Below are 7489 nucleotides of genomic sequence, written 5' to 3' on the forward strand. Positions count from 1 at the left end.
ACTTCAATTTTTTTTCCACGTTGCTTTAACAATTAAATATACTATTATTTTGTTTCAAAATTTTATTTATATTATTTTTATTAATTAAATATAATAAAAGATTCTCCCTAAAAATATTACTAAGTGTAAAATAGCTTAAAATTTTTTATATTTAATTAGGTCATTTATTGAGTTAAGTTTTGTTTATGCACTCAATTAGAATTAGAATTAGAATACATTTAATCTCTCTTAACTAAATTATAATACAACTAAGATGTCTTGTATAAACTAGTACGAATGAATCAAGATAAGAGGTAAGAAGATATAATTTTTTTAAAAGAGAAGGAGAAATTTTGTTAAAAAGTTTGCTGTGATACTAAAAAGAATCGTTCACTTAAAAAAAAAAAAAAATATATATATATATATATATATATATATATATATATAAGCCATGGGGTTGAGGAATATGAAAATGGTAATTTTACCATCTCTGTGGGATTGCACATGAAACCATGGGGTGGAGGAAGAAATTGTCCAAACAATGAAGGTCTATACAATTTTTATTGGCCCAATTTACTTATTTTTAGATGGGACGGGCCACGTTTATGAAATAATAAAACATATTTTAAGAAATTTAAACGTAAAATTCTCTTCAACTCATTTTCTAATTTTTAATTTTAGGTACACAAGTTATTTTCGTTATTTGATAATCAAACAAACTAACATATATTCTTCTTGGTAGAAGGGAAAGAGATAAAATTAAATAAACGAGAGAAAATGAAAAAAAAGGTAAAATGAATAATATTCTATTAAAGAGAAATGAAGGAATATATTTTATTACAATAACATGTTATTCTTATTTATTTATTAGTATTAGTATTAGTATTAGTATTAGTATTATATTATTTTATAATGAAAAATAAATAAAAAAATTACTGAACCCATAGAGGTTTTAAAATTTAATATAAATATTTGTTGCTGTATTTTTCTTAGTTAATTGGAAACGAAATGAAAGGTGGCACACGTTTTTCGCCTTCTCTTAATTTATTTTCTTTATCGTCAAACGGTTTGCAATTGGTAAAATGACGTATTCACAAAAAGCTTTTTCTAAATAGCTAAAATTATAACTGATTTTAAATAATCAGATATTAAATTGAGGCATTTAAGTAAAAATATAAATTAAATTATTCAGTAAAAAGTTAATAAAAGTAATTATAGGGTAGTTGTATAAAATAATAGAATTAGCAATGTATCACTACTCTTATAATGATTGAGATCATTTCTCTTTTACACCTTTTATTTCCTTTTTGTTGTTGTCAAATTGGCCCATTTTTTAAATTTAAATAATAAACTACATTTGAGGGTTGCAAATTACAAGTATAAGAAAAGAACATCTAAAATGTGGGATTAAAATAGTAAAATAGTCTTGTACTAGGATTTATCGGATACCGATTAATTGGTTAATATGAATATATCAAGATAAAAAAAAATACGCAATAAATCAAGTAATACAATTTTTATGATTATACGTATTAATTATGGTTAATCACTAATAGAAATCATTACATTATAATAATATAAATAAGTACATCACACAAAACAAATGTACGTCATTGCATTAACAACACTTAAATACTAAATACTCACTTGAACGTCTGGGAATCTTTTATAGGTGTACTCTCAACCGAGAGTTGAAGCTCAAACACAAAAAAAATGAGAGGAAGAAAAACACAACCAGAGAAGATGAATTAATTGTCCAGCCAGTAACAAGTAGTGTCTTACCCCTTACAAATACAAGTCTCACAATACAAAATATTAATTAATTTGACAGCAATTAAGATAAATTTAACTTTACATAAAACCATTTAATAGTGTGCTTTGGATTAGTTTTAATAATAAAGTTAAAGTTAAAAAGAGAAAACATTAAATGCACTTTAAATTTGAACATGATTGCATACTAAAATGGATACTAGCTAGTAGTTTGCCAAAGTTGAAACACTATAAAAGTAGTTGGTCTAAGAGTATTGAGTGGAGTGAGAGTTTAAGAAAGTGCAGGGAGAAGTATAGATATAATTGTGAGTTTGAGTAGTGTGAGAGATTGTACTATTTATTTCTGTTTCTTTGAAGTATGTTCATGGTTGATCCCAACATAGTAAAGGTAGGTCACATAAATGTTCCATCTATATGGAAGCAAGTTACCAGTTCTTCCCTTCCCATGTGCCCCACCATTAGACCCAATAAGTTAAATTTAGGGGATTATATAGGGTTCACGTAATAACAAGCCCTGTTAGATTTAGAATGTACTGAACAAGGAACAATGTGATTTTATTGTTGTTGTTGTTTATGGCAACACTGACCTATGAGTAAGACAACAATAGGCAAAGGCTGCCAACTATTTGTTGTTTTAAAGTAATAGGAACAAAGAAATAGGATTCATGTTAGGAATGTTGCAAGCACACATAGTTCGGTCCCTCAACACAAAGTTAAGTTCACTCTCTCTCTCTCCATGTCTTTGTTCCAACTGGGTCATGGAAGGGAGGTTTGGATGAGGTGGGAGCTCAAATGCATCACCCAAGGCCCATTGCCAAAGGTTTTTTCCAACTTTGGATGCCACTTTTATGTTCAATCACTATATTTTCACCCATTTCTGTACAATTTCATTTTCATATACTAAGAAGGTAAACTTTTACATGATAATAGCCAAGACTAAAGCTACTTTGTTAGTCTCCTCTAACAAAATATTCCCCAAGGATAGATTGTTGAATCAAATTCATTTAATATCTAGTATATATTAATATAACTATAGTATATGTATAATACATAATTCACAATATTCTATAATTGGTAGTCGATATTTACTTAAGAATGTTAATTTGCTATATCTTAAGAATTCTACTCAATTTACTTATAAAAAAAGTTTGATTAACATAATCCAAATATACATTATTTAATACGAGGAATAATTTAGTAATTCGTACTAAATTGAGTTAATCCACATAAATGTTCATTTCACTCTGTAAATATTTAGACCAAGGACATATTTAACATAATTTATTATTCCAACTACTAAATAGGAAATACTGACTTAAATGTTGGATGACCTTTTATATATAATTTTTCATTCTCTCACGTTTTAAATGAGATCCGAGATACACCTCTTCTATATAATCAAGAACCCGATACCAAAAATGAGAGAATTAGCTTATAGTATGTAAACATTCAAAAATATATATTTTGTACCAGCTAAAAAAATCACGTATACAAAGTGTTACTATAGAGAAAAAGGCAAGTCAAGAAATAGTATAAAGGGATTGATGTGATGTTCTTGTTTTGGGTTTGCACTAAAAATATACATATGCACATTTTGCCCTGTATGTGTACTCATTCACAATCTTGATGATAACAAGCTTTTTCTACAGTTATTATGTTAGTGTTTGAAATTGAAATAAAGTGAAGAGTTTAAAGAAGAGAAATAGAAAAAGAATGGTGTATTTTGATCCTTTAAAAGAAAATGGGATAAAAAAATGAGGTCCCATGAGAGTAGAAAGAGAGGGAGCAATGGTGGTTGGATAGTGTGATTGTGTTAAATGAAGTGGGGACCTTGGCCATATAATTTTGGCTTCTTGTCCCCAAAGCAAAGCCTTTGGATTTTGGAACCATCTTCATCTTCATTCTCTCATTTCTCTTTTCCATCATTCCAAGTTTTGCTTCTCTTGCATCGAGATTTTACTCACTTTTTCACCCACCACAAATCATTCCAAATCAACAAAGTCGGCTTTCAAGTGATCATGTTCCTATTATTGTAATTCTCTCATTATTTCCATTAACTACTATTTCCATCTTTTTCTCTTATCACCAAATTAACTTCCCTAACTCAATCCAACTTCAGATTTTTATTTTTATTTTTTTATTATTATTGAATTGGATGATGGGTTTGTTCAAACTCAACCTCACATCTAATGGGTTGTATTTGCAATCAACTTGAATATTAAGATTATGCTTAACTTTTTACAATGAAAATTAAAAAATAACAATAAAAGTGAAGGTAATATAAAGATAGTGATGATGACAAACATAATAATAAATAATGAATACAACAAGAAAAATGACTATGAGAAGGGTGGTGACAATAAGAATAATTATGATGAAAGTGAGATAATGAAAGAAATATCAACACTGAAAAAAAAATAGAATAAAAAAAAAGCATACATTATCATTAACGATCTCATACATTATATTATATATTCACCCAACATAATAAAAAATAAAAAGTATAAAAATAAGCATATTTTACGTTTAATAATTTATATATTACTTTTTTAGTGTGGTTTCAAATTAAAATAGAATAATATCTATACCTAAATGTATCAAAATACATGAATATACATACAATAATATGCAATTTAATTAAATGGATCATATGCAATTCAATCAGATCAATTTATAACATGAATATCTAAAATATTTAGATAGTAATAATGACTTATTGAAAAAAATTCAATAATTAATTATAACTTTATTTATTTTAAAGTAATTTTTGAATATCTCATTTCAAACACAAAAAGTGAAAAAAAAAACTATAAATATAGATCGATTTCAAAGGAAATGTTCAATTAATTCTTATACTCTTTTGTATGATTATAATTTCTTATAATTTTCTATATTTGTACTGACTAGGGTGTCGGAGAATCTTCTACAAGTAGATCTTCTCTCATATTCTTCAACAAACTCCGTGATCATATTTCGGAGTCATAAATTTGCTTGTAAAACAAACTACATTCTTCCATCTTGAGAGACCAATCTTCTTATGTAAAATTTTAGTGGGAAAGGTTTTTTCCTTTAATATTTTATCCTATTTTAAGATGTTAGTCCATCACCCACTCACATAAAAGGAAGTTTCATCCCCTCAAACTAAAAATTTCTTCGGTTAACTTATACTCATTAATAGGATATCACAATGAAATAGGCAATTACACTTACTAGTACTCAAACATTTAAGTTGGATTGAATTTCATCTTAGATGAAATGATGGATATTAGTTTGCACTTACTTGTATATTATAATTTTGTCATATATCTAATTAATGTGGGATCTGCAATACATCCCTTGTGCTAACGACATGCGACAAAACCTAACTACTTTGAATTAAGATAAGTTCTTAATGATTTTAATACCATATTGAGATAATAGAACTTAAGTCTAACTCATCCTCAAAAAATTAGTTTAATAAGGTAAGATTTACATTTAGTTATAAATTATAATTTAGTAATATCTTTAGAGATTCCGATAATAGAAAAATATACACAAAAAGGTAAAGAAAGATAATTTATATTCATAAGTTAGACTATTTCACAATCACAAATTTATGTGGGTAGGAGACTATGTGAGTGGTATTTCAACATAAAATGTACAAAATCTTTTGAACAAATATTACTTTTTAACTATGATCAAACTATTTTTGTAAAGTGTATTCATGTAAGATTATGCAAATCCTTTAAAGTTGAAACACAATTGGTTAGTCTATCTAAGGCACCCCACTAGGGATGACAACGAGACGAGGGCGGGTACAGGTTTGATTATCCCATTTGTATCTTCGAAGTAAAAAATTATCTTCATTCTCATATACAATAGATATAATTTTTTTGTTTCATCCACATTCCCATGAAATAACAGTGTCCTCTTATTGTTCCAAATATTAAATTAAATAATTTTTATAAAAAATAAAAATCACACAAAAGGAAAAATGATATCATCAAATATTTAATATTAAAAGGATGCACATCTTCTTTTTCCAATGTCAAATATATAAAAAAAATATTTGTATAAATATCAAATTAAAATATCAAATATTAATTAAATAATTATAAAAAAGAGTAAAAATAATCATATTTATGAGGTATAAATAAATTATGAAACTAAGAATGAAAGAAAAGTTAATATAAGTTTTTAAGTTATCTAATAAATTAAAAATATTTTAGTAATTTAAAACAAGGACAAGCATGGACGAGAATAAGTATTGGAAAGAGGACGAATCATACATGTATACGTACCTATTATTAGTTTTATATATCTCATATAGAGAAATAAGAGAAAAGAAAATGATATATTTTATTAATGAAGAATTGTTAGTCACTTACATTATTGAGTACGATAAAAGATAAAAATAATAGAAACTGATAAAGCAGTAGCATGTGTGACTGATAAAACAGTTATGACTGATAAAACAGTTACAACTGAAAAAGTAGTTACAACTGAAAATCTAAAATATTATATGAGATCATATTTATCATCTAATAGCGCCCCACAAGCCGAAGCATGTATATCTTTCATGTCAGCTTGGATAAGTTGTTACGAAATAACCGAGGATGCAGAGTTTGATCATGCAAAGGATATATTCAAACTGAAGGTATTGAGTATTTTGAGACTTTCTCTCTGGTAGTTAAAGTTACTACCATTCGATTTATTTTGTCTTTAGCAAGTGCTAAGGATGAATTCTTCATCAACTAGATGTGAATAATGTGTTTCTTCATGGCGATCTTGATGAAGAAGCTTACATGACTCCTTCTGCGGACCTTACTCTTTCTCATCCAGCGCAAGTTTGTAAACTTAGAAAATCTTTATATGGGTTAAAGCAGACGAGTCGGCAATGGAACTCAAAACTAACTCAGATTATAATACAACTTGATTATGTTTAAAGTACAACTGATAATAGAAACTGTGACTGATAGAGCAGTTAAAACTACTGTGGTTGATAGAGTAGTGATGGATAGACTATAACTGATAGGTTGTAACTGATAGAGCAGCTGTAACTAATAATTTAAAATATTATATAAAATCATATTTATCATCTAATATCTATCATCATTCTCATACCTAATTTAAAAAATCGAGTATTACCAAAACACATACCTATATTCAATTAATGCACAGATTTCTCATTAAAATCAGGATGAATTTAAAAAATACTTTCGAAGATGAGTTCATTTATCATCTGTGCACATAAGTTCTTCATGTCTATGATCATAAAGTTCATCACTAAAAACACTATTTTTTTTCCAACTACACTTAACTTAATTTATTAATTGAAATTCAAAAACAATTTCATTTTGTTAATTAGTGTTAGCAATTTAGATATATTGGTTAGATATACTGTGTGCAACGGAGAACCAATAATTTTGATGTGAGATGTATTGCAGAAAACATATTTATCCAAACTTCTAATCACAATGTAAATATAAATAAAGGCTATATAAAGCCTATACTGTATTCCTTATTAGTGGCTAGTTCTCCCCAACCAACAATCATGGAAACATCGTCCACACATATGGTTGCTCACCTAACAAATCACAAAATTTGATCAGAAAAAGCAAAGAAAGATGCATTGAACTTTGCTCACATACTTAGTAATTAAGGAAAATAGAAACGGTTTTAATCATTTGTTTAGTACCAAAAACAACCCCTTTGTATGATTTTAGAACCAACTAGTGATAGAAAAACAAGATTAATTTGT

This window comes from Phaseolus vulgaris, chromosome 7 (assembly GCF_000499845.2).
Source record: "Phaseolus vulgaris cultivar G19833 chromosome 7, P. vulgaris v2.0, whole genome shotgun sequence".
Taxonomy (NCBI): domain Eukaryota; kingdom Viridiplantae; phylum Streptophyta; class Magnoliopsida; order Fabales; family Fabaceae; genus Phaseolus; species Phaseolus vulgaris.